Source organism: Nematolebias whitei, chromosome 9, assembly GCF_014905685.2.
Source record: "Nematolebias whitei isolate Nwh7 chromosome 9, NemWhi1, whole genome shotgun sequence".
Lineage (NCBI taxonomy): Eukaryota > Metazoa > Chordata > Actinopteri > Cyprinodontiformes > Rivulidae > Nematolebias > Nematolebias whitei.
The window spans coordinates 31,784,951-31,802,592 of record NC_056506.1 but is presented as its reverse complement, the minus strand read 5'-3'; the positions used below and the strand labels follow the sequence as shown (position 1 = coordinate 31,802,592).

The following is a 17,642-nucleotide window of genomic DNA, read 5'->3' as shown; positions in this document are numbered from 1 at the left end:
AGAGAATCTGGCCCAGACTGAGAGGAATGAGTGAGCTTAAGTACTGACTGGACCAGGTGGTGGAGCTGTGGGATAATGAGCAGTGACAGGTGACATGAGTTGAGTGATTACTGAGTGTGCAGCATGACAGAGGAGCTGACAGAGAGCAGAGCTATGACAGGAAGTAGCTAAAAGTAGTAGTAGTAGCAATGTTTTTTTTTATCATTAAATTACTCCAAATTATTTCTATTGTTAAGCACTTTGGTAACTGCTGCTGTTTTAAATGTGCTTTATAAATAAAGTTGACTTGACTTGACTAAAACTGCAAGCCCTCTTATCCTCCGAGAGCTAACTGAGCGCACAAGATCTGTGTGGAAATGTTGGCATTAAATGTTGGAGTAAACCCTTTTCGTTTGTTTGTTAGAAAAATATCTCATGAACCACTGGACAAATTGTAATGAATACTCTTAGAATGTAATCACTGGATGTACGGCTACAGCTGGTTAACTTTTGGAATGATTCAATTTCAATTCAACCTTTATTTATACAGGTTAGTCTCACTGAGCCTCGAGGACTCATTTACAAGAGAGACCTGATTTAAACAAAGAACACAGATGACAACAGTAGACAACCATAAAAAAGCATATAAAATGAAAAGTCAATAGAAGAAATGAAATAACAATGAAACAAAAACAGCTACATTATAAAGCGATGTGAAATACTAAAAACAGGAACATGTCTGCGTTGGTTTTTGCCATGAACTTAGCAGTTGTTTAAAATCCCTTTAGAGAGGTCAAGGTCGAGAGCTTCACATCTTGTTGCAAGATATTCCAGGAAACAGGAGCGGAGTAGGAGAAGACACTTTGTCCAAGTTCAGTTCGCACTGAGGGGACACTGCAAGTAATTATGTCCTGAGCGTGCACGCTGTAGCTGCACTCATAAATCCATTTCAAGATATCAAAGTTCATGCTCAATATTTGAGCATGAACCTTCATGAACCATTCGAAGACGGTTGACACAGTTAATCAATTTGAGCTTATAAACATGGTTAAACATGAGTGAATTTTACAGATACTAAGCTAAGATTAGGTGTGCTCGTAGCTGACAGTCATCCAAAAACACATGCTTCTAACAATTCAGGTGAGATACTATAAATAATGTTGAATAAGATCACATTTAAAGTTGTGTTCAAGGTTCGAGCAGAAGTGTATCATTTTTCAACATAAGATAATCTGTTTAAAACTAAAAAGGCAATATGCATTCCTTCAATAAATGCTACATTTTTCTTTTCTTTTCTTTTGTCTTAAAAGTGAGTAAATTGTAGAAAAAAGGTTGTACCGGTAGTTGTGTAGCTTTAATTGTGTTCCTAGTGCAGACATCCAAAACAAAAACATATTGGATTTTTGTAGTGCGTTCAGAACAAATACACATCCGCAGGCCTTTTTTAGACAATCGCATGTTTCGCGTCTGCATGGAACGTTCCTGCAGCACTGCAGAACCCGTGTGACAAGGAAACAGGGAGGGGCTTGTTTTACCCGCCCAGGTGGATCTGATCCCTGCAGCAGCTGAAACCGTCGAGCCTCCTGCTGCCGGACAGGCCACTGTTTGTGCGTGTAGGCAGGTGAAGATGTGTAGGTGCAGAACATACCCTCCCACTCGCTCTCTCTCTCTCTCTCACATACACACTTACTCAACCTTGCCCACGCTGCTGAAAAGAGAAGACACATGAACTCGGGCGAATCCTATGACACATCCAGACCACCTACATCATCGCTGAGAAAAGCTCCTGCAAACGCTTCAGAGACGAGCGGTGCGACGCTTCAAAACAAATCTGTTCAACACCAACAGTTTGTCTTCTTTACTTTCAGTGTCTGACCTGCCGTTCCCCCTCTCTTGTCCGTTGCACTTCATTAGTCACCAAAGAGCAAGGAAACTGCTTCCTGTTGTCCCAGCATGCAAAGCGCCTGACAACTGCCACACCGAATACAACCGTAGACACATAAAATCCTGACCTGAGTTTATTATACACGCAACTTACTCTTAATTACTGCTGTAAATAATGTCTTCTTCCTATAGTTTACTCATTTTTAGGGAAATACTCAGAGAAGTTTGTGGCAAACGTGAAATCAGTAATAGCGAAGCGTCAATATGAAATATTATATTTGTTGCTTGATTCGGTGACGTTTTTTTTTACCACAATAATTCCCTGTAATTCCAAGCAATGAATTAAAACTTTACAACCCATCAATTAATGGTTTATTAAGCTATCTTGCAGCCGCTGATCTTAATAAAAGACTGACTCATTGACAGTTTGAGGTCTCTCTTTCGTGGAGAAGTTAATCAAACAAATCTGTTTTCCCCCGACTGCTCCGTGTCTGCTGCTCAGTTTATCAACTCCAAGCAGACATGTGACTGACAAAAAAAAATCTTACTGATGGCAACCAACAAAACACAAAGGAGCCTTTTGTCGGCCTTCGATTTTAGGCTACAGTTTCAATACAATGAGCTTTTCCTCATCAGATTTCAGTTTTCAGGGCGCAAAAAGCCACATGCTGCACTCCACCTGAGGAAAGGTGTTTGATGAATAGTGCTGCCACTTCGCAGAGAAAAACACCACCAGCACACGCTCACTGCATCATTGTATAACTGCAGAAACACACACACATCTATTTTGAAAAAGCAGAACGGGGCAGAGAGAGTTAATGATAATTCCACTGATCAGAGCAATATGTGGACAGAGGCAGAAGGTGGTGGTGGTGGTGGTGGTGGTGTGTGGGGGGGGCAGCATCTTCCAATCTTCAGAGATCTCGACTGCCATTTTACTTAACTATTGATCTTCAAACGGAGACACACGGCGTGACATCGATCTTCGCACGAACAAGAGAAGAAAAATAGCACTGTGTCACCCTGGGCTCAACAAAGCTGCCCCCCCAAAAACACACCTCATCTCATACAGATGAAAAAAACGATACAAAAGATGAGAAACAACGTCAATCTCAGTCTCATAAATCAGATGACACACATCCACAGGTTGGTCTGAGTGCCTGTCTGTCCCTTTATCTGGTTAATGATCACGTTCAGGGAGTCACAGTCAGTCCTGCCATGACACGAGTGGGAAAAACTCATGCACACGGCAATCAATGTTCAGAAACACTCCACTTTGAGGTTAGAGAAGGTGCCACAGACAAGAAAGGAGTGAGGGGACGACAAGGCCAGGACAAGATCTGCAGCAGAAATTAAAGATATTTAAAGTGCCGGACAAGAGTAATTTATATTCCAGACATATTACCGTCTTAATAAGGACTTATTAAAGTATGCACAGAGTGACTGGAGACAGTGGCGCACACATTCCTGCAGGCTAGGGGAATCATTGTGACACGGTTTGACGGGATCTAAAGTGATAAAAATTAACCAGAGAAATTACATTTTCCAGCGTGAAGCGGAGCGCCGAAGGACTGCTGAAATCTGCAGCAGAAGCAGAAAACTGAGTTGTTATAGCTAACAGAAGCAACACAGCAGCTCAAAGTAGCAAAACACTTATAGCTAAACAAAAGTCTACTTGAAAGTTAAAGTAGCAAAGGGCTAACTAAAAAACTAAACATAGCAAATGGCTATCTAAAAGTAGCAAAAGCCTAAAAGTCAAAGTAGCAAAGAACTAAAGGTAGGCCTGTAGGAAAATCTGAAGCGGGTGGAAGCTGAAAGGCTACATAAGGCTACCTAATGCCTAAAAGTACCAAAACGCAAATAACAAAGGCTAAATAAAAGCGAAAAATAGTTCAACCCAAAAGTCATAGCTAAAATAAAAACGCTAAACGATAGCTGAACATGCAGAAAGCAAGGCTATAGCTAAAAGATGAAAGTGGCGAAACAGTGGCTAAAAGTATAGAGCTGAGAAAAAGAGAAAGATGTGGAAAAGACAAATGTTTTTGAAGGATTGGAGGAGCTCTCAGTGCATAATGTCTGTAAATAAATTATGAAAAGTATACAAGCTGCAGAAGTGCAAGTCACAGCAGCCAGAATGAAATGAGCTAAATGTTTTCATATGAGCAGCTATAATAGCAGAAGGCAGCAAATGTTGATGAAAATAAATAAGAAACAGGACGAGAATGAAGGTAGTGATGCAGCACCTGTGGATCGAGGTGAAGGGGTGTGTGTGTGTGTGTGTGTGTGTGTGTGTGTGGGGGGGGGGGGGGTTTAACTTCTTATTGGGGCACTTTATAATTTTTTTTTTACCAGTGGAGCTGCAGAGTCCTCCTGCTGTCCTTCAGGACCGAGCTGAGCAGCCTGTCTCCATCCTCCACTGTAACACCCCCCTCCTCCCCCCCATGAACGCTTCGCGTGCCTGCAAACATCACCTATGACATCATCATTATCAGAAACTCACCAAAGTTTGCTGATACTGGAGCGTCCGCTCCTCGGCCTTGTCCTTCACCATTGCCGCAATATCCTCATTAGGACACCAGAATCCGTGTCTGTCTGTGCGCGTGCGTGTGTGTGTGTGTGAGGTGCGCGAGAGCTTCAGTTAATCTGCTGAGGAGGAGGCGGCGGCGATTCCATCGTGTGCGCTGCCGGTGTGTGTAACAGGTTTTTGTCATCCGCGCGCCCGCGTCATGCAGAGGAGCCGGTGCGCGCGCTCGTGTGTGTGTAAGAGAGAAGCAGCAGAGGACAGCTGCAGGCTCCCAGCATCAGCAGCGGTGCAGTTTAGCAACGAAACACCGCCTCCCTCCACTTTTACTCTGCTTCTCTCTCTCTCTCTGGAGGTTCTGCGCGTGCACAGGCAGGTGAAAGTCTGGTTCAACGCATTTCTAACTTTATCTCTTTGCTCCTCGCTTGATTTGTCAAGTAAAACCGGGTAGCTGAGGGTTGTCCTCAACACTTTTTCCAAGCGTTAACACATCTCGCGAGATCTGGGGTCAGTTTGCCCTTAACGTCCTAAATGTGCCTTTTAGTCTTAAACTCTGGCATGACAGGCGGCGGGCGATGTGCAATCTTTCAAGGAGTACTAGACCTTTAATTTAATTATGTTTACTTATTGCTTCAGTGGTTTAACATCAGGATTAAAAGTTGAAAAGCGTTTGTGTTAAAGATTACTGCAGATTACCAGTTCAAATATCCAAAGTCACAAATGAGGCAAACGTTTATGCTTCATTATTTTCTCTGAGGGAGAAGTGGTGGCGCAGAGGTTAGAGAAGGAGGGCCTGTGGTTGGAAGGTTGCCGGTTCAACTCCCAGGACCGACAACATTAAAATGTGGGTGGAAAAAGTGCAGCTGTCTCCACCTCATTTGCTCCATGGGCCCTTGAGCAAGGCCCTTAACCCCCACCATCTGTCCCCCGGGCGCCCTAGATGGCAGCTCTCTGCTCCACACAGAGGGCTGTGGTAGCTCAGTGGTCTGTGGTTGTGTCAGGAAGAGCATCCGGTGTACAAATAAAGGCCAAGTCTTAATGCAAGTTATTTTGCTGTGGTGACTCCTGAAGAAGCAGCCGAAAGAAGAAGAAAAAAATTCTCTGAGGTCAGTGCACAGACCATCAAATCAGGAAGCCCAGGTCTCATCACAGAATGGACTCACACAAAATGAAGCAAAAAACAACAACAACAACACTAAATCACCACAGAGTCAAGTTTTGTGTATCAAAGTGGCAAAAAAAAGAATAAACTGGAGAATTGGCATCAGTAGATGAAAAATGACGAGTTGTTTCATTAAATGTCTTATTTTACTGCAACAAGCTAAAGATCTTTTGAAGAAAAAAAAAGCAAAATAGCCCAAAAGAGTTGGAAATTGTCAAAATGGAGGAATAAATGACCATAAATGAAAAATGATTCTTTATTTAGAAAAGTCATGGTTCTGGGTGCAGGACACCAATTTAGCTTCAATGCTCAATTTAAAATGTGTTACAAGTTTTTAGAAAGCTCTTCTGAAAGTTACAAAACATTTAATTAAAAATAAATAATTCATATCTTTCCATCTAAAATGATCAAAGATAAAGAAAGTCAAAATACACCGTGAGCACGAAATGACTTGAAATTTGTGTAAGAAGCTCAAACGTGGTAAAGCTAAAAGAAGCAAAGTACCAACTAAAAGCTTTTTTAGTATAGCAAATCGCTAGCTAACATGTTAAAGTAGCTAAAGGCTGGCTAAAGAACAAAAGTGGAAAAAGACTAGCCAAAAGTTTCAAAAAGCAAGTTAGATAAAACTAGCACAATCTCACCAAAACCTGCAAAAATCCTTCGAAAAAAGTTAAAAATAGCAAACCACTAGTAAAACAGTTAAGTGAAATTTTGCTAAATAGCTTAAAGCTAAAATCAGTAAAGGTGTAACTACATGCTTAAATTAGCTATAGCTAAAACCTAAATGTAGCAAAACAGAAGCTTATGTGTGAAATTGCACCTAAACGTTTAATTTAACAACAAAAAATGATAATAGGACCAAATGAAAAAATAAAGCATGAACAAAGAACAATGTTTTTGAAGGAAATGGAGAGACCACTGCATTCCTTGGGGGTATTTTTTGTTGTTATTATTATTTTTCTTTCGGCTGTTCCCTTCTGCAAGAGTCGCCACAGCAAACAAACTCGCATGAGAGATTTGGTGGTTCTTTTACATCCTGACACAACTTGGACTTGAACCTGCAGCCTCAGGCTTAGTGACCATAGGGGATTTTTGTAAATAAAGTTAAATATTTCAGTAAGTAAAGGTACAAATATTATTCCCAAATTGTCAAAGATTTTAATCTTTAGGTTGAAAACAAGTATACTGTACAAAAACTATCAAATGAGCAGTCCAGAAAAATTATAATTCATATAAAGTGGGGAGTGGTGACGCAGAGGTAAGAGAAGGCAAGCCGTGCTCGGGAGGTTGCTGGTTCAAATCCCCACCCACCTGCCTCCATCCTCATTAGTGCCACTCTGGGTCCTTGAGCAAGTCCCTCAAATTCCCCACTCCCCCCATCTGCTCTAGATGGCAGCCCTCTGCTCCTCAAATGTGGGATGTGGTAGCTCAGTGCAGGAAGGATCCTCATGCAAGTTTGCTCACTGTGACACCCCCTGAGACAGGGAGCAGCCGAAAATAAAAACATAAACGTGTCAGCTGATTACAAATTAAAGGTAAAACCAGAAGCGGTGTGGCCATCAAGATAAAACAACTGCTTAACAATGTCTAGTCAGAGCGCTGTTTTCAGCCTTTTTGAACCATAAAGACATTAAACTTGATACCTTCAGAATTCAGACATCTGCTCATGAGCACTCCAACACCCCACTTTCAGCACTGCTCGTCACTGCTCTTTGCTCAGGGCGCATAAGGAGCAGCGTGCACGCCTCTCAGCTCCTTTCCAACACTAAACGCTCACACGAAGGCTCGATAGATCACTTCCTTCTCGCCAGTGGCACGTGCATCACAACGGAGGGCTCATTTCCATGGCTTCCATGAAAGGCCTTTCAGGAGAACTTTAAACTGCTAGCAAAATCTGCCACAGTCAACGACGTGGAGCCAATCATACGAGATGAGAGGATTCAGAGGATTTGCCCTTTTGCTGTTTGGAGCCAAAAACCTTTTTTGTTTTTCCAACGTCTCCATTTGGATAGAGAGGGGGTAACACGTTGAGGTGGTGACATCCTTCCCTCATAAGGCAGCAGAAACAGAATGTCTCCTAAATGTTCATTATCTCGGCCCATTTCATTCCTCCTCTCTCTGAGGGTAATGAGTGTCAGCATGTTCATATTACCAGGCACAGACATGCACTGCCATGGCCCTGAGGCAGCAGAGGAACTGGGCGCTCTGCAGCCTCCAGCACCAACACACTGACCCACATCTTTCCACCTCATAGCATCTGAAAAAGGACCACCTGTCCACGGAGACCACTGTGACACGAGCTCTGCATTTTCCTGATAAGAAAGATCATTCAGCAGGTTTTCTGTTTTTCCTCATGTTGGGAGTAGAGAAAAGGGGTTGAGTAAAAATAATATAATACAATGTTTTTACATATGTGTTCAGATTGTTACATTTTAAAATGAAGCGAATTACCCATGTGCTTTCTCCAACACATACTGCGTTACAGTCCAGAGACCTTGAATCCATAGAACCACCTGTGTCCCGATGCTTCACTCCAAGTTTCTCACTTCATTTTGTAAACTGCAGCTGGCAGAAAAACGCTCAAACTGAGAGGGAAATAACCTCTAAAGACACCCTGAATCCCAATAAACTCAGACCTTTAATTCACCTTTTGTCCTTGAGCCGGTCATGGACAAAGTTTTGGAGCTAAATGTAGGTTTTATATTTTTATAAACGGAGAAAAGACTAAATAGCGTCAATCAGGACGTTGTGTACTCACTGTTTCCTCTTGGGCTGCTTTCCTGCCTTTTTTTTCAAGCCTCCTCCTCGGGTGCTGAGATTCCGAACCGTCAGCTGCGTCCTTTCATTGCGCCTCAGCGGAATGTTGATTGAAATTATGGAAGAAAAAAACAAAAAAAGTGCGCACAGCTACAGGTTGCAGCGCTCAGTTGAAGGGTGATGCAGTCTGGCAGCTTGTGACCCCCCCGGTGTAAACTCAGTACTATACTGGGGGGGCGGGGGTGATACCAGAGGCTGCCCTGTTGCTGCCGGTGCGCAAAAATGTATCCAGAGCTGCGCCAAAGTTGTCCCCGACGGGTGCGTAAATTACCGGCTTTGCGCCTCCGGTGGTGCGGCGCGCAGCGGAGCGTGCGGCTGCTGGCTGCGTTTGGAGCCCAGGAGCGACATTGGCGGGCGGAACACTACAGAACTCTTCAAGACGCTCACAGCCTCTTCAGCTGCTCCTGTTGCGGTGGGAGGGAGACAGCGGGGGGTACCGGGGTGTCGTGTCCGTGATGCAATGCGGGTACGGCCCCGCAGCCTCCAGCTCCCTGCGTGCGGAGATCTAATCGCTCCGCTCGTTATCTGCGGAGGCGCCGCGCGCGTTCCTCCTAATTAACCAACGTCCCGACCGCAGAAACGGAGGGGAGAGGAGATTGAATTCTCAAGTTCTGTCTTTTCCCTCTCTCTTCTTCAATGAGACTGAACACTTAAAGGAGCAACAGCACGCGTCTTAAGACCGGCATGAATCGACAGAGCACGTGCGTGAACATGAAGATGGATGGAGCACGCGTCATGTTTTTATTATTAGTATCCACGATTCTGACTGTTTATGAGAATTGTTAGAGACCGCGCGCCCTGCAGCTGCGCCCTCCAGGTTTTAAGCCCGAAGGATGATGTTTCCGGGTAAAGCTTGTTTGTTCCCCTCTCCTTCAGGATGATGATGCAGCCTGTGGGGCTACGAACCGAGCGACACGTCGGCAGTGATGTCACCTTGTCCTGTGGGACAAAGGGCAAAGACTGTTGGGGTGCATGAAAAATCAGTGCATGATAAAAGCTTTTGTTAGCGTGCACTAATATAAATAAATAAGTAAGGCCGGCTAGAAGCTAAAAGTATCAAAAGGTTGGCAAAAGGTTTTTATTAGCCAGCCTAAATATAAAAAAAAATGAAATGTCAACTTTATTTATAGACTATAACGCATTTAAACAATGATGTTGACCAAAGCGATTCACAAACAAGAAATCAGCAATAAAATAAATGAAAGATCAAACTTCCATCCATCCATTTTCTTTACCCGCTTCTTCCATTTTGGGTCATGGGGTCGCCGGTGCCCATGTCCAGCAGTCATTGTGCGAGGGGCGGGGTACACCCTGGACGGGTCTCCAGTCCGTCACAGGGACAAACGAGACAAACAACCATTCACTCTCTCACTCACACCTAGGGACAATTTAGAGTTACCAATCAGCCTAACATGCATGTTTTTGGTCTGTGGGAGGAAACCGGAGTACCCGGAGAAAACCCACGCATGCACGTAGAGAACATGCAAACTCCACCCAGAAAGGCCCCTGGACCGGGGTTTGAACCAAGGACCTGCTCGCTGAGAGGCAGAAGCTCTACCAGTTGCACCACCGTGCTGCCCAGATCAAACATTAAAATGAAAAATTATAAAATAGACTAAAAACAACTAAAACAACAAAACAAAAATAACAACAAAAACAACTGTTTGGAATCTGCAGAACAAATATAAAAAAATGTCTAAGAAATGTTTCCATAAAAATGCAGGATGAGCCCTGAATGACTGCTGAAATTAGTTGAAGAAGCTAAAACTGTTGTAAAAGCTATAAAGAAGCAGAACATTAGCTACCAACGGCAATAATGTATTTATGTTTTGTGTGTTTTAGCTAGTTTTTTGCTCCAAGTAGCTAAATGTTAGCTAAAAGCTGCAAGCTAAAAGTAGTCAAAAAATAGCTCAAAGCTAAAAGTCAACCAAAGAAAAATGTAGACAACGATAAATGTAACAAAAAACGAATCAGAAGTTAACTGTAGCTAAAGTTAGCTGTAAGCTATAATTAGCAAAAAACTAAAAGGCAAAAAGTTAAAATAAGCTAATGATAGCTCAGTTTCAAGAGACTAGATAAAAGCATTAAAACTCTAGCTAGAAGCTAAATGTAACAAAAGACTAGTTAAAATTTACAAATAACAACAGCTAAAAGTAGCAAAAGACCAGCTAAATGCCTCAAACGACTAAAAGCATCAAAAGGCGGGCTTGCAAAATGTGTGCTAAAACCTAAAAGCAGCTGAACAAAAAGCTAAAAGTAGTTTTGTTTTATTACTATGGTAGTACTAAATAAAGTATAAAATATACTACAAAAAATATATATAAAGTATAAAAGTATAAAAAACAAGTCACCCATCTTGCTAATGAGCTGAACGTTTTGATAAATGAATGTTTAAATTAGCACAAGGTAGATGTAGTTTGCAACAATTGTAAAAAACAAGAACTAAGCAGGAAAATAGTGTGAATACTGACTCAGTATTCACACAAATACTGACAAAAAAAAACACTTTAACTACATGTAGTGCTGTGTAGCTCTTTCCGACAGTTCTGTGTAGTATTTCCACACATATTGAGCAGCACAAACCTTATCAAAAAAGTAAACAACCTCCACCTGTAGTGGCTGAATATGATGGCAGCTGTGCAAGATTCTTTCACAATCAGGAATCAACTCATCCTGTTCCTTAAAAAACAGCAAATGTCAAACAAGAAAAAAAAAATTAAATGCCACTTTTCAGTCTGTAACATCCTGCCAAGCTGAACAGCAGTGAAGTTGGACGGCATTGTCCTCTTAGTCCAGATAACACTTCCCACCACCAAATGAGAAGGTGGGAAATCAAGTGGTGTGAAGACAAAAAGGACACACAGCTCCTTTTTTATGAAGTGCTGCAGCAGGCTGAGAGGTATTTTCCACCTGACACTTCTCTTAATGGAACCAACGTGGACCCACCAGGAGCAGCTGAGCAGGGCATGGCTTTAAGCAGTGAGTACATCGAGTCCGAGTCTTTTAATGGACTTGTAATACGCTGTCTTGTGGATTCACAGCTTCAGTGTGTTATTACGGGTCCGTCCAGGACTCCTGCTGCTCTGTGTGCTAGCCTCTGAGGTGATGTGGGACACGGAGACCAAACCTGAAGCATTTTTGTGCAACAGAGCTGCCAGGAAGGCAATGAATGTAGTCCCACAAATTCAAACTGAATTGGTAAGGATTGTTCTTGTTTTTTTAACTTTCAGGTAAACTTTCTTTACTTTTCATTTTTTCACTTTTTTGATACTTCTACCCCTGGACTTTACCACTGATTTTGATACTGTTGACCCCAGTCTCTTTATATTGCGGTTAGAACATGGGTTGGGATTACAGGTGCAGCATTAGAATGGTTCCGTTCTTATCTGAGTGACAGGAGTTTCTGTTTTGTTAGAAATAGCTTATCTGCTTCAGTGCCTCTTTCCTGTGGGGTCCCACAAGGCTCGATTCTTGGACTCCTTTGTTTTCACTATCTGCTCCGTTTGGGGTATATCCTGAGAAAACATGGTCTTTCATTTCATTGTTATGCTGATGATTGTCAGATTTATCTCCCCTTGAAACCTAATAGTTCTTGCTCCATTTACCCTCTGTTAAAATGTCTTGATGACATCAAGGCATGGATGGCTTCACATTTTTTAAATTTTAATGATCAGAAGACTGAAGTCATTGTCTTTAGCCCTAGCTCTACTGCTGTCACTGATCCTGTAAACTTTGACCCTCTTCAGCCATATCTTAGGCAGTCTGTTACAAATCTCAGGGTGGTTTTAGACTCTGACTTTAAGTTTAATAAACAAATTAACTCTGTTCTACAGAAAAGCATCTTCCAGTTAAGGCAGGTAGCTAAGCGTATGTCAGTGTTGTCCAGATCTGACCTTGAAAAACTAGTCCATGCCTTCATTACTGCCCGACTTGATTATTGTAACGCACTCTGTTTGTTGACAGGAACTCATAGGTTTGAGCATATTTCACCAGTTTTGTCCTCCCTTCACTGGCTCCCTGTACATGTCAGAATTGGTTTTAAAATTCTTTGCAACCTCATATCTGTCTGAGCTACAGTCCCCTTGGAGGCCAAATCTAATCTTTATGCTATATGTCTTTCTACTTAAGTGTACACGTTTGCTTCTTTAATTGCAGAGTGAGTGTTTGGGCTCCTCTGTCCTCTCTACACCTGTTCAGCTACCCTGCACTGAGCTCCACATGGCAACTTGGGAAAATAAATCAGTATGTCAGCGCATCTAGCAAACATTTTCCTGTGTTGCCTCAAGTTATTTTTTATAAGTGAGACAGCTTGCTCCATGCTCTTTTTGTTTCTGTGCACACTGCAGGAGCAGGAGAAGAAAGCAGACATAATTGCATCATTGAGACTTTTCCATGAAGGTGTGAAGACGTTAAGAATCACAAACGAGGCAGGATGTGGGACTTTGCTGCTGCAGAGACTGGAGAGCAACGTTGAGAATTACCTGCTCATACTCACACACCTGCAGCTGAGTGTAAGAAGCAGCCACAGTGACTGCATGCAAATGTTATTGAACGCACTTCTATTTGCCATAGTGAGTTTATATTGATGCTTTTAAAAACAACCTTGGAGGCTTAGAGATGTTCAGTTTTGATTTTAGGGTCTGGATGTTTGAAATTCACTGCAGACTGATCCATCTTTGGCGCTTTCACACATCACACACCACAGCATGCTGTGGGCCGAAGAAAATTCATAAATATTGAGCAAACACGTGTTAATGGGACTGTCTCTCATGTGATTTAAATGTGTTATCAGCTTCTTCTGCCGTGGAGATGTCCTGGTTTCCCATAAATTTGTGGCTTTCGAGAAAATCCATGCCCCGGAAGTGATGATGTCGTGTTTTGCGGCTCAAAGCCTTCCTTCCTCAGGACAAGAAGGAGATAACAGCGCATACTTTCCGAATGAAATGGACTTTCTCAAAAGTCACATGGACATATTTCTTGTTTATGGGTGAACAAGACAAGTTCATGTGTGATTTCTGTGCCACTTTTAAAATCTGTTCTAATTTTGTCACACCTGATTGCAGTAATTTGAACTGACTGACATAATTTAAAAAATAGTTAAATTACTTTAATTCCTTTGTTGAAAATCTAAAAGATGAACTTAAAACTACGGTATTAGGATAAAATCATCACTGTCTTTTTAAAACTTAAATTCAACCCCAATTCTGAAAAAGTTGACATGTTGTGTAAAATGTAAATAAAAACAGAATGCAAAAATGTTCAAATCTCATTTTATTCACAACAGAACAGAAACACATCAAATTCTTATAAGTAACTGTACCATTTATTCAGAACAATTATACATTTTTAATATGAATTTCTGAAATTGTGAATTTAATGACAACACATCTAAAAATTGTGGAAACTGTCAATAAAAGCTGTATAATTAAGAAATAACTGGGGGAGCATTTTATGTCAGCAGGTCAGTAAGAGGGCTGGGTATAACAAGAGCATTTTTACAGAGGCTGAATTGCGCAGAAGTAAAGATGGGAAGAGGTTCATCAGTCTCTAATAAAACAGTCAAAAATAGTGTAACAATTTCAAAATATTGTTACTCAATGGAATATTGGGACATCATTGAATGACCCATCATCTACAGTTCATAGTATGACATTAAGAGCCAAGGTGACCTTGCATCACAAACAGATCTAGTTCTGGACATAATGGGCTCAGGAACACTTCCACTAATTGTCTGCAAACACAGTTATAGACACAGCTACAAATTCTGTTTAAAGCTCTATGTAAATAAGAAGCCGTATGTGAACAGAATCCAGAAACTCCATTATCATCTCTGGACAGAGCCCATTTTAAATGTGCTGAGGAAAAATGGGAAAACTGCTCTGTGCTCTGACGTGTTGAGACCGGTCTTGGTCTTAAGACCACTTTTTGATGGTCTCAGTCTTGTCTCGGACTCGACCGCATTTGGTCTCGGTCTTGTCTCGATCTTGGACACTGAGGACTTGGGATTTTATTTCAAGACCAGTCAAGACCACAACTGTGGAAATATCACTAAATTACCAGAATATTGTCCAGTTTATTTGTTAACATCTTTGTTTTTATTGGATGTAAAACGTACTGATTAAAATCCAAGCGACAACGTGACTCATTGAAAAATACATCGTTTGTTACCGCTGTCATGCCCACCCCCTTTCACTCACACACGTCACTCCCAGTGTTACCAGATTGGGTGGTTTACTGCCAATTGGGCAGTTTTCATTCTGATTTTGCTGGGAAGTCTGGGAAGATTTTTGTTGCATTGTTGCATTTTTCCACATATTGTTAAATTACCTTGGCTTGTACTGATATGTGTTCACGTTTAAACAGTAAATATACTGTAACAATATATTGATTGGGCAGATTTTTGTCTGATGCGGTTGTTAACAGATTTTTGGGCTGGAAAACCTCAACTCTATCTGGCAACACTGGTCACTCCCAGAAAGTGAGAAGTGGTTGTCTGAGAAGATGTCTGCCAAATCATCAGTTATAAAATGTGGCTATTTAAATCTCAAAGATTATACTTGTAACTAATGCAACTATATGGTTATCCTTGGAATTATGAAGAGTGTTTTGCCACTGCAGTTGTTTAAGGCTTGTCATGTGATGAAAGCTTCCAATTTAACAGTTGTGTAATTTTATTGTTGAATCACATGAAGTTAAGCCACTGAATGGCTGATTTCCTTGTTATGTAGCTTTGAAAATTTATAAAAGTTGATATATTCATTCAAAAGCAAACAAAGTTGCAGTATGTAACTTTTATAAAAAATATATTTTATAATAATTTTTTTTTGTTTTATTTATTTTATTTGAGGTCTTGGTCTCGACTTGGCCTTGCCCTCCCTCTGTCTTGGTCTCAACTTTGTCTCAGACCCTAAAAATATTGGTCTTGTCTTGGTCTTGGTACACTCTGGTCTTGGTCTTGACTTGGTCTTGGGTTAGGTGGTCTTGAAAACAACACTAGGTCTGACAAATCAAAATTTGACATTCTTTTTGGAAACCATGGATGCTACACTCTTTGTATTAAAAGGAGAGGATGCATACAGCCTATTATCAACACAAGGTTCAAAAGCTTGCCTCTCTGATGGTATGGGGGTGCATTAGTGCCTCTGGCATGGACAATTTACACATTTTGGCACCATTAATGCAGAAATGCATTACAAGTTTTTTAACAATATATTTTCCCATGGAGTTGACATATTTTTCAAGGAATACCTTGTATATTTCAGCAAGATGACATTAAACCTCATTCTTCATCCATTATCACAGTCTGGCTTTTTAGAAGAGTCCAGGTGCTGAACTGGGCTGCCAGCAGTCCAGATCTCCCCCAAATCAAACTCATTTAAAGCAGCATGAAATTAATAAAGCCAGTTGAGATGGTTTGGGCATTTTGTAAGGATGACCCCTGGGAGGCATGTCCAATTAGATGAGCCCCTTGGAAGACGAGACTAGAGCCAGAGGTCAAAATGCAAATGTGGCTTAAGTGTCTTGGCTGACCTGGGAACACTTTGGATTTCTCCTGGAAGAACTGGAAAAGATGTCTGGGCCACCCTGCTTAAGTTGCTTCCTCTGCAACCCTTTTCCACAAATTCAAAATTATATTATTAATTTCCTAAAAACATTTGACATGTTTACTATGTTTCACTACGATTATAACATGGTTTATGAGATTTACAAATTGTTGCATTCTGTTTTTATTAACATTTTTATACAACTTCTTCAAAACTGTGTTTGTATGTTTGTTAGTTTAAAAGTCATTTCAAATTTCAGCTTTACCGAAGTGCGATTTACATCCAAAGATTCTTGGTTCTCGTTCACCGTCCTCATCATTATCTTTGTGTTTTCTGTTTGGACCAACAGGGTCCAGTTGTGTCTCCTTCTCTGTCTTGTGTTCCTCAAAGCACTCGGAGTCTGAGAACGGTCCTGCGGAGCTACAGCCATCTGATCTTGGGCAAACTGGAGCAATTTGTTGTTAAACTGGAAGACAGATGCACATCTCAGTAACATGGGAAAGACTCTTTTCAGATGGAGGATTGAACTCATGGCTGCAGGAGCGCCAGGTCAATAAATGGAGACGTCTGTGGACATTGGGCAGGGGGATATGTTTAAATTCATTCCTCACCTTTTTCCAGATAAATTACTTTTTCACATATGAATTGTCAAACAAAAGAGGAAATACTTTGATCCACTAAATGAAAGTTAAGATATTTTCAATTAGCTGTAATTTCATGACCAAGCAGTGTTGGATAGATGATTTGTTGCTAATAGAAGTCATTTGGACTTAAAGTTTTGTCTCACAGCTGCTGGATCCTTTCAGTGTCAGTGTTAAGAGTTATGTTTTTTGTCTTACTCACATTCTTCAAACCTCTGCTTAATGTGAAACAATTACAACTCTTATCAAACATCTATTCACAAATATTGCTGACTATCTTGAGCCAACTTGAGTCGTTAGAATAATTTCTCCTAATGGAGTCAGTTATGCCCTGTGATGGACTTGCAACCCTTCCAGGGTGTACCCCGCCCCTCGCACAGTGATTGCCGGACATGGGCACCGGTGACCCCCGTGACCCAAAATGGAAGAAGCGGGTAAAGATAATGGATGGAGTCAGTTAGTAAAATATATAAGCTTTAGCAAACAGACTTTATGCACTTAAGACAAAAAACAGTGTATTGTATTATCTTTGTTGTTGTAAAAAAGCTCATTTTGTTTGTTCTTGTTGCACTTTTTTTTATCTAATTTTGGTTTAAATGTTTGCTTTAAAAGTAAATGTACGGATGAACTGGACCTTTTCCTGCACTTTAAATATAAAATATAAAATATAATTCACAGTCTCATTGTAAAATTATGCAGATGTCAATGTTTTGCATCATAAATTACATTTTTTAAAAGATAGTGTAGATAAAAATGTTTTTGAAGGTTGAATTTGATTTTAAAAAAAAAAATCCAGGTCAGGTTTATTCAGATTTATTTTTTCCCCTGCAGTATAAAAACCAAAGGCCTAGCATTCCTTGATTATCTTGAATTGGATTTACTCCTAAAGTTGATCATTTGTAGACGCACCTGCAAAGATATCTTTCAGGGAGTTTGTATTAAAACCCATGCGTTTGTTGACGATATTTTGCTAACAGACCATCTCCATCAATCAATGCTGAACTTTTAAGAAACAAAGATTTAGCCCTAAGAGTTGCCTTTGAGTATCTGTTGAGATTAACTTCCAGCTATAACTGCATCTAAATTTAACTCAT

At 40.9% G+C, this 17,642-nt stretch overlaps 1 protein-coding gene across 1 annotated transcript in view; it reads right to left on the bottom strand.

Moving 5' to 3' along the window:
* LOC119414221 (chloride channel protein 2-like) overlaps positions 1–17,642 on the bottom strand; it is a 553,451-nt gene that overhangs the window by 49,383 nt on the left and 486,426 nt on the right. The gene's annotated exons all lie outside the window — the stretch shown is intronic.